Below are 17,800 nucleotides of genomic sequence, written 5' to 3'. Positions count from 1 at the left end.
CCTTCCTTCCTAGGGCTTCCTGGCAGCTCCCTCTTCCCCTTCCCCTGGGTCCCATCTTCTCACTGCTGTGGAAATTTCTAATGCTTCTCAATCCATTAATCAGAGCAGTTTATCTCTCTTCTCTAGTTTTGCACCCATTCATCCAGAAGCCCAGGAGGGGTTCAGCTTTCACCTCCAACCTGACCCAAGGGAGGTTATCTTCTAAAATAAACATCCATCTTTATGCTACCCTCTTGGAAGGCTACAATACTTCTATCGATTTATTTTTAATAGTTTATTGTCAAGTTGGTTTCCATATAACACCCAGTGCTCATCCCCACAAGTGCCTTCCTCCATGCCATTTCTATCAATTTAAATAGCAACGTTTTCTTTTTCTTCCTCACCCGCACCTAGCTTATTCTCCTGGTATATGCATGGCTTAGCTTTTATACTATATTTTAAGCATCTTGATTGTATCTTTGATCAGCTCTGTATCCCTCTTTGTACCACATACTTATTGAATAAATAAATAAGACAGAAAATGATAGAAAGCATGAGATCAGAGGGTCTTTAAGAATGGATAAAGAGAAGGGAGGATTGATTTCTATTATGAGTAGAAAAACTTAAAGGTCTCTTTTTCATGGTTGCAGATAACCCAACGCTGGGAAATAGAAAAGTTCCCAGAAGTGAAATTCAACAAGCTCTTGAAGGTTCTATATGATTTCCAGAATGCACTGCCTCTTTACTTGGCCCAGATTACGAAATGTATTCTGTAAACACTGGATGCATTAGGAAATGACATGAGGTATTCCCCCTCAGCCTCCCTTTTACTTCTAGAATGAGAAATGTAGGAAAAATAAGCTGCCACCACGGTCCTCCTGGACTGAACCATCGCGCCAGGGCATGTGGGCAGCGCTTGGTTGAAACCACATCCTTCAGTTTATCATTGTTGACATGGCCCCAAAGCTAACGTCTCAGTTCATTCCCGAAGGATGACTCCCAATCTCCCTGCCTCAATAAGCTGTCATATCTTCTCACAGAAACAATGACTTTCTCAGCTATTAATTCTTTAAATCAACCAGAATTGATGAAAACATGTTCTTTATTCCTCTCTGAGAGTCACAAAGAATTTTCACTTAACGTGATTTGTTCCCAATCATCCCCAGCTACCTTAGAGGGAAATATCTGTCATCACCACCAAAGATTTGACAGTCTTACCATATTCTCTGTGTCAGGTTTTTCCCCCCAGCACTAGAGACCCAAGTAGCTCGCAGTCTCAGTAAATAATTTCATAACTCTAAGTTTAGAAACACCTAAACTTCAGAACATTGACCTCATTGAGAGTTTGAATACAATTTTAACATGATCTGGAAAGAATTAGTGTCTACTATTACCTCAACTGGCCTGCCCATCTTCTCATGTCTGATGAAAATAAGATAGAGAGGGGCGCCTGGGTGGCTTAGTCGGTTAAGTGTCCGACTTTCGCTTAGGTCATGATCTCGCGGTTCGTGGGTTCGAGCCCCGTGTCGGGCTCTGTGCTGACTGCCAGCTCAGAGCCTGGAGCCTATTTCAATCTGTCACTCCCTCTCTCTCTGACCCTCCCCTGCTCACGCTGTCTCTCTCTCTCTCCTAGAAATAAATAAAACATTTTAAAAAATTTAAAAAAAAAAAGGAAAAGAAAATAGGATAGAGATGTGGGTATGGTGGTTTAGAAGTCACAAAACCTAGTCATTTATTTGGATATGCAGAATGTTTTTCTTAACAAAAAACATTTCTAAAATAACAACAACAATAATTACTATCATTTCCTGAGTACTTATCACGTACCAGAGGCTATGCTAGGTTAAATGAAACTTTACTTAATTCTGATAACAACTCTGAAAGGTGGGGATGAGGACTTTCATCTTTGATAGGAAACTAAAGCTCAGAGAGGTTATGTAACTTACTCAGAGTCACTCAGCTGTGCTTTAAAAATGTGTTTTTTTGGCTTTCATAGTAAATGTTGAATAAATAAATGAAAGAATTACTAAATATACGAGCCAATGGCTTTCAAATTGACCCACACTGCCATTGTAATTGTTCTTATGTGAAGAAAAATAAACACAAAAGTTACAATATTAATAATAAAATTATGCAGAAAATCAGTAATTTAGGATAAAACAGACTTTTACACTGCAGTATGATGTTTGGGAGTAGTTGGTCTAAATAGAGGGGGGGAGATGAACACTTTTGGGAGATAATTCTAGTCCTTTTAAATTTATTTGAAAAGTTTGGCTTCACTTTTCCTTGATACTAGTATCGCTCTTAACTACTTTTATTTTTACCATCATGACAAGTTTCCTGTTAGTTGTCATATGGAAGAAAATGAACCATCACTAATCACAGGTGGAAGAAATTCAAGGGCAGTGACTCTCCACATTTTATATCTTAAGATCTCTTGTCATAATTAGAGATGCTGGATCAAATCCCGATCAGAAAAAAACTCTCAGCCATCCCCTTTCCCCTAGCCCTCTATATCCACTAAGGACATTGATATGTTCATAATTACTGATGTTTCTTAATCTTTCATTTTAAGTGTATAAAATTTCAAAAATATTATATTAAACATTGCTACTAGAGCACCAAAAATAATAAACAGAGAAAAAAACCAATCCATTAGTAGCTGAAATAATAATTCTATTATTTAAAAAGTATAATAGTGCTATTTTTAAAAATATATATTATTCTGACTGAAACACAAGCAAACTTTCCTTTAAGTTATCAGAAGTGGGACTGATAATGTTCTAGGTATATGTGGGGTTTGAGGAAATATTAATTTATTAATGTTACTGAAGATGCTTATCTGACGTAGGCTTTCTGCAGTCCCTTTGCCACGTCTCTAAAGGAGCCCATGACGAATCAAGACTCGGAAGCAGGGGGCAGGCCTCTGGGTAGGGCAGGTGCAGCCTGACGGCCTGATAAAAAACAGAGACGATGAGGGCATAGGTCTGGAGAGCATGCCAAGGCCCATCAGGCATTCAAAAAATGATGAGAATAGAGGTCAGTGAGCGGTCCAAGGCCTGCCAAAGACCAGTTTCAAGAAGGTTCACTGGAATTAAGGGAGCATGTTGCCAAGGCAATGAACAGCCCCCCAGCATCAACCGCAGAGTCCTGCATACCTGGGGAACGTGGGCCCTTTGAGTTTTAGCAGCCTTAATTGCCTCCCCCAGTTCCATATGGAGGTGGCCTGAAGGCGCCCAGCTCAAGGATGCTGACACCAAAGGAGAGGGCTCAATTCTTCGAATGTTATTGGAAAAGACTTGGTAGAAAGGAACACAAAATAGTATTCGAAACTGAATGGTTATGGGTGAATAGGAAGAGCTTAACTGTTCGTACCTAGTTTATGAATGAGAAATGAAATGAGCTTTGTGAGATGATTTGCTGTCCTCCTATTGTGGTAAGGTCCCCTCCCTAAGGAAAAAAAAGAACATCAAGGCAACCTTGCTATTCGTGTATGTGATGACATCCTTCACGACGTTATAACATGAGATCATGTTAATCAGACTGCATGTTTGTGTGTCTCCCGTAAAAAATATATTTAAAAAACCCCACACCACATGGTGTTCGGGGCTCAGTTCTTTGGGTTCGAACCCTACTGAGTGACGCCGGCTGGAATAAAGTTGCTTCCTGCAAACAAGAGCCTTGGTGTCATGACTCTGTACAAAAATCCTGCTACACTATCGCTCACCTTTGAGGGGCATTTGTACTGGACCATTGGCCTCTGGGCTCACCTCGAGTACTGGATAAAGCTAGACAGTGTTGGAGGTCAGAGGAAGAGCTTGATTTATGTAGAATACCAACAAATGGTCAAGATCCTACTGCCGGGGGAAAAAAAAAAAAAAAAAAAAAAAAAGACCAGATACAGCAAAGAGAAGATAAGGAAAGAGAAAAAGTAGCTCTTGCAATTCTGCAATTCAAATTTGGAGAAGACATCTTGAGAAGGGCCGAGCCTTCAGTCTTCTCTTTACAATTGTAAGACTGAGCAAGAGCACACTTAGAGAGCCGCATCCTTTGTGTGTCTTCATTGAAAAATTATAAATTAAGCTAACCCTGTCAATCAGGGCCCCACTAGCAAAACAGAAGCAGATGGAGATGTGTATTAAGAGCTTTATTGCACAAAGTGGTTCACGCAATTGTGGAAGCTGGCTAGGCAAGTCTGAGATCGGGAGGGCAGGTGGTCAGGAAGAATAGGCTGAACCCTGGGGCACACTCCAACCCTGCAGCCCACAGGCAGAATTTCTGCTTCCTCAGGAAACCTCAGTTCTGTTCTAAAGACTTTTCAAGTGATATAATCAGGTCCACACAGATTATCAAGGATAATCTCCTTAAGATCAGCTGATGATAGGGGTGCCTGGGTGGCTCAATTGGTTAAGTGTCTGACTTCGGCTCAGGTCATGATCTCACAGTTCATGAGTTCAAGCCTTGCATGGGGCTCTCTGCTGACAGTTCAGAGCCCGGAGCCTGCTTCCAATTCTGTATCTCCCTCTCTCTCTCCCGCTCTGTTGCTTATGGTCTCTCTCTCTCTCTGTCTCAAAAATAAATAAACATTTTAAAAAAAGATCAGCTGATGATACATATAAGTCATATCTATAAGATACTTTCCGGGCAACACTTAGATTAGTATTTGATTCAACAATGCTTTTGCTCTGTGGGGAAGATAACGTTGGAGTTATTAAAAAATGTCTTAAAGGAATATTTAGATTGAGAAATAACCATGAACTTTACATGCCCTTTTCAAATACTTTTATATAATCAGATATAATAAATTAGCATTATCATAGAAAGTACTATAAAATAATTGAATTTTATCATATAAATTTTATCATATCACATACTGTGATTTTCACCATCTCACAGAGCAGAATTTATATCTATATGATATATATAGATTATAATATATAATAATATATAGATTATTATAATATAATAATATAATATATAAAATATATATGTTCTATATTCAAGTTAGTTAACACACAGTGTTGTCTTGGCTTCAGGAGTAGAACCCAGTGATTCATCTCTTACATCTGCCACCCTGTGCTCATCCTGAAAAGTGCCCTCCTTAATGCTTGTCACCCGTTTAACCCACCCTTCCCCCTCCAGCAATCCTCAGTTTGCTCTCTGTATTTAAGAGTCTCTTATGGTTTACTTTCCTCTATGTGTTTATCTTCTTTTCCCTTCCTTCCCCTGTGTTCACTCATTGAGTTTCTCAAATTTTACATATGAATGAAATCATCTGATATTTGCCTTGCTTTGGCTGACTTATTTTGCTTCACATAATATGTTCTAGTTCCATCCATGTTGTTGTGAGATTTCATTCTTTTTGATCACTGAGTAGTATTCCGCTGTATATATACCACATCTTCTTTATCCATTCATCAGTCGATGGACATTTGGACTCTTTCCATAACTTGGCTATTGTTGATAGTGCTGCTATAAACATATATTTTTACATTTCATTTTCTTTCAAGTTTTTCAAAGCTGAGATAGTGCAAAGAAAACTAAAAGTAGAATTGTGTTGCTTGGTTTGTTCAAATGCCTCTTCAGTAGGGAGCATACCTTGATCTATAGTGGCAAGAAAATCATCCTTATAGAAATTTCTTTGGGGATTATTTGTACATGAATCTTCTTTATATCGATGTACACACTTTTGTTTCCTTGTATGATTAACTTATATTTTATTGGAATGTCACTTTGCCGTACAGGTCACATGCAGTTTCTTTTGATTCACAAAACCACTTTTCCTTTAAAAAAAAACAAAAAACAAAACAAAATATTTTTACCCCTTCTGTTAAGTGAAGTGGCCAAATTCTGATCTTCTCTTTTTATAAGACTTTACCTAACTGTTTATACCAGATAAACAAAGTTCATTCCAAATAACAAAATAAGAGGACAGCTAATGTTCAAAGTTAATTGCATTTTCTGCGGAAGACCACAGTTTGCTATTTATTTGAAGCTCTTTTGTGTTTTCACTTAATTCTCCTATCCATCTGATATTTGGTCTAAATTAAATCTTCTTGCTTGATAGCATTCAGTCAGCTTTGCCCTGATGTGTCTAAGAATGGTTGCATGGCCAAACTGGATATTGGTTTCTTCCATTTTCCATCTTTGGAAATGGATACCACTGTTCCATAGAATGCCATTGTCATCCACAAGTTGATGCTTTTTGGTCCTGGTAACAAACTCAAACCACTTTGAATACTCTGGCTGTTGTGTTTTTTTCTTCACCTGAATACAATTCTCAACAAATTTTAAAATCAATGCCGAAAATTGAAAGTTGTCTTTTCAGCTTTTCATAAAAGCCAGAACTTACTATGCAAGATGTAAAAACCAGCAAAGCGCTGGTAAATTTTGACTTGTTTACCTCTTCATCTAGCTTTTTTTTTTGTAATTTGTATGATAAATTTAAGTGTACAAGAAACTTTTATTATTATATAATCCAGTTGACCTGAGATATGTATACTTTAAAATTTTATGTATTAAATATTCTTATTCTATTACTTATGATTAACAATCCCTTTAAAAACTTTCCATTCTAGGTAGTGATCATTTAATTATTTTTTTATCTGTTGTTTTATCTGTTTGTCCAGTTGAGCATCAAATTTCAAAATCACTTCTGCTTAACCTAAAAATTTTCCAGTGTTTTCTGTAAACAATGTTCTATTATTGCCACAAAAACATCAGTGTACTTTGATGAATATTGGACACAACATTATTCTTTTAATAATATCACCCAATTCCTAATGATTAAACACTAGCAATTGTTTTCCATTTATTCAGCACCCCCCTTTTATTAGTTACGATAATTGCTCTTTATTTTTGAGGAGGTTGCATTGTTTATATTCTGTTTTTTGAAAGCCTAAGAATTTCCAGTCACTAATGTCTTAATTGGCCAAAGCTGACCTTGAAAATGGATTGTACAACATGCACTAGTAGTATCAAAACACTGGCTTTGAACTTAGGTTATAAAGACCAATTAGATAGGTAGAAGGCAGAGGTTTTATCGGTTTTGTTAAAATATCCAGACACTTCCATGCAAAGATACCTTTGAATTAAAATTTTAAAGGACATGTCTAATTGGGTACATTAGCATCTATTCCAATATTTATATCTGTAAATAAATATGTTTGGAAGACAAAAGCCATTTTATCATACCACACAACTTATCAGGAAGGACTAAGGCAAAAGTTATAAGCTTCTGCAGTGGTAGTTCTATTTAATTGTAGAGACCAAATGCCCTCCTTTAAAATTATTCTTCCAGCAATGCTAAAATTTCAGCCTATTCCAAATGTGTTAATGAAGCCAACTCCTCTGGGGTTAGCCCTTCCTCTAGTAGCATGGGTATTCCTCCAGTCCTTGGGCTGTATACTTAGGACTGTCTTTAACTCATTCCTCTCCTGCACCTCATGGTGGATGTCAATTATCAAGTCAGCAATGTCTCTCCTATCTGTCTCCTGCCTTTTGGTGTCTACTAACACATTCCTAGTTCGGGCCATCATTACTTTATGCCTAGACTTCTGAATAGATTCTCAAGTCCTCTCCCAGATGCTCTCCTGCTCAAGTCAAACCACACACTGGTGTCACATTCATTCTTCAAATTTCAGCCTGATTTTCACTTGTAGATATCCTTACACCTTTTTCAAAATCAAGCTCAGTTCCTTCTTCTCTCATGAAGTTTAGCTGATCCTTTCAACCAGAGGATACCTCCCTCCTGAATCTCCTTGTGTTCTCTGGGAAGAACACTCTTCTTCCTTTGTTGTTGTCTAATTAATTCTCTTATTCCCCTTACTAAACTATGAGCTTCTTGTGGTCAAAGTCTTGGTCTTTCTTTGTTTCTTTCTTTCTTTTAATTTTTTCGAGTCTACTTATTTAGAGAGGAAAAGATACAGAGTAAATGGGGAAAGTGCAGAAAGAGAGAAAGAATAGAGAATCCCAATCAGGCTTTGCACTGTCAGCACAGAACCCAATGCAGGGCTCAAACTCACAAAACCTGAGATCATGACCTAAACTGAAAGTGAAGGTTGGACGCTTAACCAACTGAGCCACCCAGGTGTCCCAAAGTCTTGGTCTTTCTATTCTGTCTCTCTTATATCCTTCACATGATTCTCTCTCTCTCTCTCTCTCTATATATATATATATAAACATTATCATTAAAAATTTGCCAAATTAAATTAAATGGAGATTTATAGAAGCTTCCTTTTCTAAATGGGCCAGTTTTATTTTATGTTTTTCTGTTGAACATTTTCAACTATAAATTTTATTTATTTATTTAAAGTGAAAAACATTTATTAACATTCAAACCCCCTTCATACAGGGCCATATCAACATTCTTAGCATTTTTATTATACACAAGTCTATATTTTCCACACAGTTAACTTTTGGGATGAGCACTGGGTGTTATAGGTAAGTGATGAGTCATGGGAATCTACCCCAAAAACTAAGAGCACACTTTATATACTGTATGTTAGCCAATTTGACAATAAATTATATTTAAAAAAAATAAATGAGGCAGTTTTAATAACTACTTGGATTAATTTTTTATGAAAACATTTTCTTTTTCTTGAGTACCCAGAAATTTATGACTCTAATTTCCTTCTTCTGAGGAATTAAAGGTAATAATCTCTTTTCACAGCTCCCCATTGTATGAGTAATGCTTCAAGATCCAGATCTGTGGACAAACTCATTTCAGCCTAATGTTTAGGGCTACTTGTAAGTTATAAGCAGAAATGACTTGGAGTTGTCTTTCCCTCAACATTACCAAAAAAGGAAAAGAAGTGGAAATGGAATACTACTGAGTTCCCCTAACAGGGTTCCTCAGTCCTCCAAATCTGAGGGCAAAGTAACAGTAATACCTTATAATTCTATCTCATTCAGGAGATCCCAGTATTTGCAAATGACATAATCAATAAAGGGTTAGCATCTAAAATCTATAAAGAACTGATAAATCTCAATATGCCAAAAACAAATAATCCATTTTAAAAATGGGCAGAGGACAGGAACGGACAATTCTCCACAGAAGAGATCAAGATGACTGACAGATACATGAAAAAATATTCATAATCACTTACCATTGGGGAAATACAAATCAAAACCACAATGAGATACCACGTCATACCTGTCAGAGTGGCTAAAATTAATAACTCAAGAAACAACAGGTGTTGATGAGGATGTGGAGATAAAGGGACCCTCTTGCCCTGTTGGTGGGAATGCAAACTGGTGCAGCCACTGTGGAAAATAGTATGGAAGTTCCTCAAAAAGTTAAAAATGTAATTGCCCTACAATCCAGCAATCACACTACTGAGTATATACTCAAAGAACACAATTCAACACTGTAATATAAATACACTATTCAAAATAATTCAAACACTAATTCAAAGGGGCTCATGCTTCCCTGTGTTTATAACAGCATTATTTACAAAAACCAAGATAAAGAAGCAGCCCAAGTGCCCACTGATAGATAAATGGATAAGGAAAATATGGCATATAAACCCATGGAATATTTTTCAGCCATAAAAAAGAATAAAATCTTGCCCTTTGCGATGACATGAATGGAGCTAGAGAGTATAATGCTAGGGGAAATAAGTCAGTCAGAGAATAACAAATACTATGTGACTTCACTCATACGTAGAATTTAAGAAACAAAATGAACTCAATACATAGCAGCTGCCCATAGCATTTAACTGAGAAGGACTGTAATCCAAAGTCAAGGCTAAGTGGCAAAGATCAGTGGTGGATTAGCTTCGTATGCCAAAGATATAGGAAGAGAAGAGTCAGCATGTGTACAGTACATTTGATGACCCTAACCTAGTTCAACTCTCTTGTTCTATAGGTGGAGAGATTGGACCTCAGAAAGTTGGAATGACTGGTTTTAAGACACATTGTTCCCTGAGGCCAGAAACTGGACTAGATTCCAGAACTTTGAATGTCAAAGAAGTTTCGTGTCTAGTCCTGTTCCATGTCTATGCTCACGTAAACAGTTATGCCAGATGCCACTAACTACTAGCATCACCAGTTTAGGGAGACAACGACCGATGACTCCTCAAAACACACACAGGGGTAACAATCTAATTGCTGATTCAGGAAGAGATTTCAGTTTTTATGGGCATGAAAACACCTGCAGAGAAAGGAATGACTACTGCTTTACAGGGGTGGGAGACCATAGAATATATTTGTTTTCAAAACTTTCTGTTTGAAAAATCTCAACCGGAACTCCAACATCAAACAAGAGAAAACCTTTCTAAGGATGTTTGTTCCTGTTTGTTTAAATGAGAATATTCTAAGATATTTTGGCTACCTGGCCTGCTTGTTTCCATGCTGAGGGACATTCTGTCCTCTAGGAAGAGAAAAAGAAAGAACAAAGCCTGAGCCTGGGAAAAGTGGAAGTAATATTTTTCCCTAAAGCTAATTGTTTTGCAAAGCCATAAATATGACATGTTGTTAATGGAGGATAATTAATTCATTCCTCATAAATATCATTCTTATTCCACCCATGTGGGTATTTTTTCCAATGTTCTTATTTGCCTCTAAAGTACAGACATCTCCTGATAAGACGCAGATCATCTGACAAGACTGAGAAGTCCCTGGATTAAGAAAGAAATTGTTTTGAGATCTACTAGCACAATTCACATCGGAGGCAAGAGATACATTTATTTCAACACTTTGCTCCTACCCCTCTGAAACATTAAGACAAATATTTATTTACCCAAGCCATCAAGAGATATGGTCGTGACCAACACAAAATTGATTTTTCACATACCTATCGGTCTCAGAAAAGTAAGTTATAAAAAAGCAGGCTCACAAATACATTGGAGACTTTGTAAGAAAGTCAAAGGAAAAGCTATTTTTTTCTTACACAATACTCTTAGTTTGAGGGAAGAGGGCTTTGAGACAGCGTGACATGTAATTTTAAATATAAAATGAAAAACCTTGAATGTCCACAGTCAATTATTATCTTGTGTGCATTACACATGACTCCATCACACAGGGTTCTGACATAACACAAAATATTTGCAGAAACAACATTATAATACACCTGTAAAGGACAATGGAACAAAGTAATAACATTACAACCTTGAACTGTTCTTCAATCCTTGACCAATTTGGGGGCTGCCAATAAGGCCCAGACCTCACATTGAGGATTTGGGGCTTAAGCCATGCCCTGCTTTGTACATTCAGCTCCAGAGCCCTTCTCTGAACTGGTGGTCACAGTGCAGATAAAGAGGAGGGAGCAGATGTGAGAAATATTTAGGAAGCAAGAAGGATTTGCTAGTAGACCGGTAGGGAGAGAGTGTGGTGAGGAAGAGGAAGAAGTTGAAGACCAGGCCCAAGGCAGCTGAAGGGACTGAGGAGGCCAATGATGGAGACATTTCCTGAGAAGGGAATCTAAGAGAAGGATCCTGTATGGTGGCTGAGATCAGGAAAGAATCACAGATCTCTGCACTCACTACCAGTTTTCCTGCATAGCATGTGATGGTAGAAGTCATGCACCTGGAGTCTGGATTTGAGGAGAGACCTCATTCCTCCCAGGCAGAATGTGGAAGCTTCCTTACACCTCAGACTCCACCTGCACCATTTCTTGGGCCCTCAGCCCGGTGAGATGAGAATCTGTAGCACATCTAGCTATTCAAATTATACTGATTTGACTACACACCATCAGCAGAGGAATAAAAAATAAAGAGAGAACTAACCAAACAGTTGAGGGGATTTGAACTGCCAGCCTTCTCAATCAACCGAGGCCTCCTAGTAGGTCAGAGGGGCCCAGGAGCCCCCAGATGTGAGCAGGAGTGGCCTCCCCCAGCCTCACGCTTCTGGACCCCTCCTGCTCCATAAGGGGGTCTCACACATAGCAGGTATGAACACCCTGGTTAACACACTTCTGCTCTTGGTTACCCTGTGGGGTTAGGGATATGCACACCTGTGGTACAATTCATTCTGAGGGAGGGCTTACACAAGCCAGGAAAACAAGATTGAGGTCTTTGGCAGGGAGTTCCAAGGTCCTGGCTTGTTGTAGTGAAGTCTAGAGACTATGCGTCATAGGCTGTGGATGGGCTTGTCCGCTTGGCCCTATGAGGAGAGGTGCGGCTGGAGGATGACCTGTCTCTGCACTGCCACAACCTGGCACAAGACTTTAAGGAGTCTGAAAAATTCCCAATTTGCACGTGTCCATCCAGGCCATTATCAAAGTCGATTGGTCAAGGGAGAAAGATGAAATGCATTTTATTTAACAGTTTGCTTGCTTGATTTATAACTTCTAAGTATAGAGATGTATGCTCTGTGGGACTCTTTATTTTCATGTCCCAGTTTCCACAAATATAAAGGATAGGGTCTGGAGAAGGAAGATTTGAATCAGCCACTTCCTCTGTATGCTCAGTGGCCATGTTCCTCTCCCACTGAGTGGGACTCTTGCCACATACTATGTGTTTTTGGGATTCAAGGATCCATATTACTCATATTACATAGCCCCTAACTTCACCTGATACCATCGAGGGCACAGCCATCATTTCTGACCCCGAGAAATCACTGGCCATGTTGGACTCACTGTGACAGTGTGTCATGTTTGTCTCCAGTGTGACCGGTCACTACGGGCATTTACATAGCCATCTGTGTCTTATGAAGGTATTTTTTGAAGTTGATTTGGACTATATTTAAACTTTATTTGCATGAACATGCTGATTGAATGACCACCAGGCTTTCCAGTGAAGGTAGCCATTAGGCTAGTCATTGGCGTATGAAGGGAAAAAAGGTGGGTGAGATGAATTGGGGATGGTTTCAACTGGAAGAAAAAGAAAAGATGTCAGATAATGTAGATGCTTTATTCTTTTGCCAGCCCAAAGACAAATGAGAATGGCCAAGGGAACCAAGAGCAAGCAACCCTCTCACTTACCTACTTTAAAATTGATGAATTGATGGAGGAGTCAAGCAAGTCCTTTGTGACTAGGGTGAATAATTCTATTCATAAAGATGGGGAGGAAAATACAATAAAAAGTCACATTCTAAAATCCCACTATGGTGGTTGGGATCCTCTGCTATTTGATAAACGGTCACAAGATAACCTTCACACTCAGCCTTAAGCCCAGCACTCTAGCCCCCGTGCCTTGAACTCATCAAGAGAAGGCCACGCCACCTTCTGATGAAACTGATTCATCCTGATGCTTTGAAGCAAGTCTCCGGGGAACAAGCTGGTGGAGAGAAAGACAGTGTTACTAAATCTGTAAGGCCTAATTTTCAAGGACTAGAAAAAGCAACATTGCTTTAAGAAGGACAACACTGCCACTAATTGAGTTCTTCTGAAGGAGGTTTGAAAAGATAGGAAGGTAAACACTCAAAAAAAAAACTAATTCCAAGAATTAGGTGCCCATGGCTGAAAACATCAAGGTTGTTTGTTTTTTTTTTTTTCTGTCTGGAAGATGGTTCAGATGCTTCTATTTTAGAGGAAATGTCAGTTATTATCTGAGGGCTGTTTATTATCTGGTTCAATGGATTTAGAGAATCCAAGGTTAGCAGGAAATGAGGTCATGAAAAAATTTTAAGAGAGGAATGTGTCTCATAATGATAAACAAAATTCAGAGGTGGAATAAACTAGAATCATAATTAGAGTGGGATTGTGAGAAATATATGGACAGAGTATGGAGGAAAAGCTTAAAGATTCCCTAGCTTAGATTTGGTAATTGTTTATTAAGGCTCCTAAAAATATTTTTTTAAATCAGATTTTTCTCCTAAATAAAAATCTGAATATAACATCAAGATAGAGTCAACTATTCAAGGACGGATATTGTGTATAGCACCTTCAATTTTGTAAGAGGCAAGAGACACGTAAGGGACAGGTCCTGACTTCAGAAAGGATCTTGTACCTAGGAGGAATGCAAAACCAAGACCGCAGACTGAATTGTGTTGACAGAAATGAAGAGGGCTGCTCATTGATTGAATCTGTCTCTGCCATTTACTGTGCATGTGACCCTGGGGAAGTTTCTCAGCCTCTGTGCCTCAGCATGCTCATTCATAAAATGGGAATAAGCACTGTATACCTCTCTATGGAATTTCTGTGATGATTAAGTGAGTTAATATATGTAAAAGTGCTTAGACCAGTTTCTAGCACACAGTAGGTGCTCAACACCTTTGACTATAATTATCATTATATTTATTATATACTTTTTAAATAGACTTTGAGACAGAATATATTTTGTGAAACAGGTTTCCCACAGTGTGGAATAGCATGTTTTTGGGTATAGAAATGAAGAATCGGGCTCTATGCATATTTAAATGTAAATTATTACAATTACAGTGCTTATAATATAAAATATAAAATGAATAAGACACCGATAAGCATGTCACATATACCATATTTTCTTACTTAATACTTGTCACCACTTTTCAAGATGGGCATGGATACATACATTTTAATTGAGGTTGTAAAAAGTTAAGTGCTTGCACTGTCAGTGCAGAGCCCGTTGTGGGGGCTCAAACTCATGAACCACAACATCATGACCTGAGCTGAAGTTGGATGCTTAACTGACTGAGCCACGCAGATGCCTCAGGTTTGGGGATTCTTAAGGCCACCCCAGGTTTGATAGTTCAGTAGAAGGATTCACAGAACTCACCGAAAACTGTTATGCTTACAGTAACTGTTATAGTGAAAGAAATTAAAGTCAGCCAAGGGAATATATGCATGTGGCAGGGTTCCAGAAAATTCCAAATGTGTAGCTTCCATTTGTCCCCTTCTAGAAGAATCAGGGTCCACATGAAATCCCCTGGCAACAGTGTGTGACAATATAACAAAGTATTGTCAACCAGAGAAAGCCACCTGTTTCTTGGATGTCTGGAGTTTTTACTGGGGCTCAATCACATGTACATGATTGAGTGCCCTATGGCAATGTGGCATATCCTACCTAGTCCCCAGCCCCTCTAGAGATAGAGCCACATGGCCTAAAGCCTGTGTCATAAATCACATTGTTAGACTGCAGTATGGCACAAGACCCTAAGGTAAACAAAGACACTCTTATCAGGCAGGACATTCCAAAGGCCGAGAGAACACCTCCCAGTAGCCGAAGCCAAATGCCAAACTTCTCTTTGGGTAAAAAAAAAAAAAAACAACTTCAGTACAGAGCCCTGCACACGAAGAGTTGGTTAAATGATTAAATATAATACAACAACAGAATCCTAACAGTGTGCAGCTCTCGGAAATTGTTTTGAAACTTACTTATGACATGGGGAAATTTGGAGTGCATAGTCTTGTGTATATCTTCTAAATTGTGTGTGTGTGGGTGTGTGTGTGTGTATGTGTGTATGAGTGTGTGATGTCATTTAGCTAACCTGTGCTATATCTGCATTCTTCTGCATTCATGCTTTTTTTCAGTTGTTCACATTTAGTTTTCCTGAAATGTATTTTTCATTCTCCCATTCAGGTTCTGTGTTTCCTTCCACGGTAGCAGACACTTCTCCTTTCTTCCTATTGCCTTTATCCCCAAACCAGGCCTTGTGTCAATGTTTAAAGTCAAAGAATGGAAATTTACCTTGGAAAGTCAGTTGTAGAGAGAAGAGTTTCTCAGTAAGAACTCTCTGTTTCTCTGCCCACTAAACACAATCTTTCATTCCGTCATTCACTGAACAAACCTTGTAGAACTAGTGTTAGGAACAGGGCTCTACAGATGAGTGATCTGCATAGTCTTCTATCCAAAGGGTTGGGAATCTGGTGACAGAAAGAACCATATAAAGGGCAGACTACCACATATGACAAAGGTGTCTTCTTATTCTCCCAAACCCCAAGTGTTCCAGCATGTTCCAATCTAGAAACTTAGAAAATCAATGGGAAGTTACTGTACCTGAGCTATGGAGGTAAGGCATTTACAGTAGAGCCGTCCTTCCTCCATGGAGTCTAGAGTTTCCAGGCCACAACCAAATCCCAGGAAGTACTGTTAGGATGGGGACGCAAGCATCTGTCACCTTAAGGATGCAGAATCTGAATAATCTTTCAATTCTATTTACTTTGACACGTAGCCACTTGCTTCCCTTTCAATTCTCATGCTCAAAAGGCCCATTACATTGCTCTTCGAGACGTTAGAATGACAGGACTCACATCTGAAGGAGACATCTCAAGCTATGGTTTCCACACTTTAGTGATTTCACAGTAATTTACCTCTGGCTTTGCCATTTGTTTTAGGGCAAGAGAAGGAAAACAAAACAGAGAGAAGAAAACAAGAACCCATGTTTCTTTTCCATCAAAATAAATGATTAATTGAATGAAAGAATAAATTATACTCTTTAATATATATAAGTATAGCACATAGGCACAAAGTGGAAAATACCATAACATCAGAAAAAAACCTTGTAGAAATACACAAATAAAATCAGCATATCTTACTTGGGGAAGTAAAATACCACTCCCTTGCCCCTCATCTACAAAATCTGCCTCAGACCCCAATATTATTCAGTTCTAAGACCCATGAAAATGGTCTTTGGCACCATTTCTAATGACTCTCACAGCTGCTGTGCGTAACATCTATGTCAGCTGTTTTGAGGCAGTGTTAGGTGTTTTCTTAAGCACTCCGTAAGTCAGCATTGTTATTACTAAGTTAAAAAAACAAGCTCCACTTTTCTGCTCCATTCAAAGCCCAAGGGTGTGGGGGAAATCTCTACCTACAAGCGAGGCAGTGCACACACAAGCACACGCACACACAGGTCTGCAGGGCAAACAACCACCAAGACCAAACAATACTTTTCATTTTGAATTGAGATGGGAAAATACCAAAAGACTGCTTGAAACATTCATTCTTGTGTTTAAAAGAAAACCAGGGAGGTGTGAATGGCTCCAGATTATGGTGTGTTGAGGTGCATATATGGCCATATTCAATGAAAGGCCCTCACTTTCCTTGTCTCCATGACCACACATTTTTTGTCACACCCAGAACTACTACTTTCCTATGGCAGATTTACAAATAAATAATAAATAAAACAATATTGTTTTGATCGGAGTGGTGCCAGTTTTTCAAACCGCACAAAAAGGAAAATACCTGTGAGCAACCTCGGACTTGTTCGTGGATGAATCGGTTAGTGTTGAGAAAATACAGGTCAATCGTTTAGTGGATTCTTTTCTACATTTCCAACATCTAATAATCAACTGAATTGTTTTTAGCTTTTATCCAAACGCCTAGTTTTCCTGTAGACAATTTTAGCATAATATAAAAGTTGCCCCAAATAGGGTAAAGCTGACCTTTCCTCTTACCAACCGAGTGTAATACACACCGTACACACGATGAAGGCACAATCGTGCACATAAACACACACGCGCAATGTCTTGTAACCCAAACCAAGAATTACAACGAGGGGATGTTTTTAATTTCAAAATTGTCGAATCGCTCCTTGGCCCTTCTTGATTCATTTTGGAAAATGTGAACTCCTCAAGGACGTATATGGTGTTTGCAATTTCCTTTCTATATCCCCCACAGTCCCACACTGTTTTGAACAAATAGGAACTCAGAATATGTTAAATGACTATATACACGAATGATTAACAACATACCTCGATTATTAAAATATTTCATTTTTTTTCTTTTTAAGTTTTTATTTAAATTCCAGTTAGTTAACACTTGGTTTCAGGAATAGAATTTAGTAATTCATCACTTACATATAACACCCAGTGCTCATCACAACAAGTGCCCTTCTTAATGCCCATCACCCATCTAGCTCATCCCCCGCACCAACCTCCCCTCTAACAACCCTCAGTTTATTCTCTATATTTAGAAGTCTCTTATGGTTCTCTTCTCTCTCTTTTTTTCCCCTCTTCCCT

This window comes from Crocuta crocuta, unplaced genomic scaffold (genome assembly GCF_008692635.1).
Source record: "Crocuta crocuta isolate KB4526 unplaced genomic scaffold, BGI_CrCroc_1.0 scaffold44, whole genome shotgun sequence".
Lineage (NCBI taxonomy): Eukaryota > Metazoa > Chordata > Mammalia > Carnivora > Hyaenidae > Crocuta > Crocuta crocuta.
The sequence above is the reverse complement of the archived record's forward strand: the minus strand, read 5'-3'. Positions refer to the sequence as shown.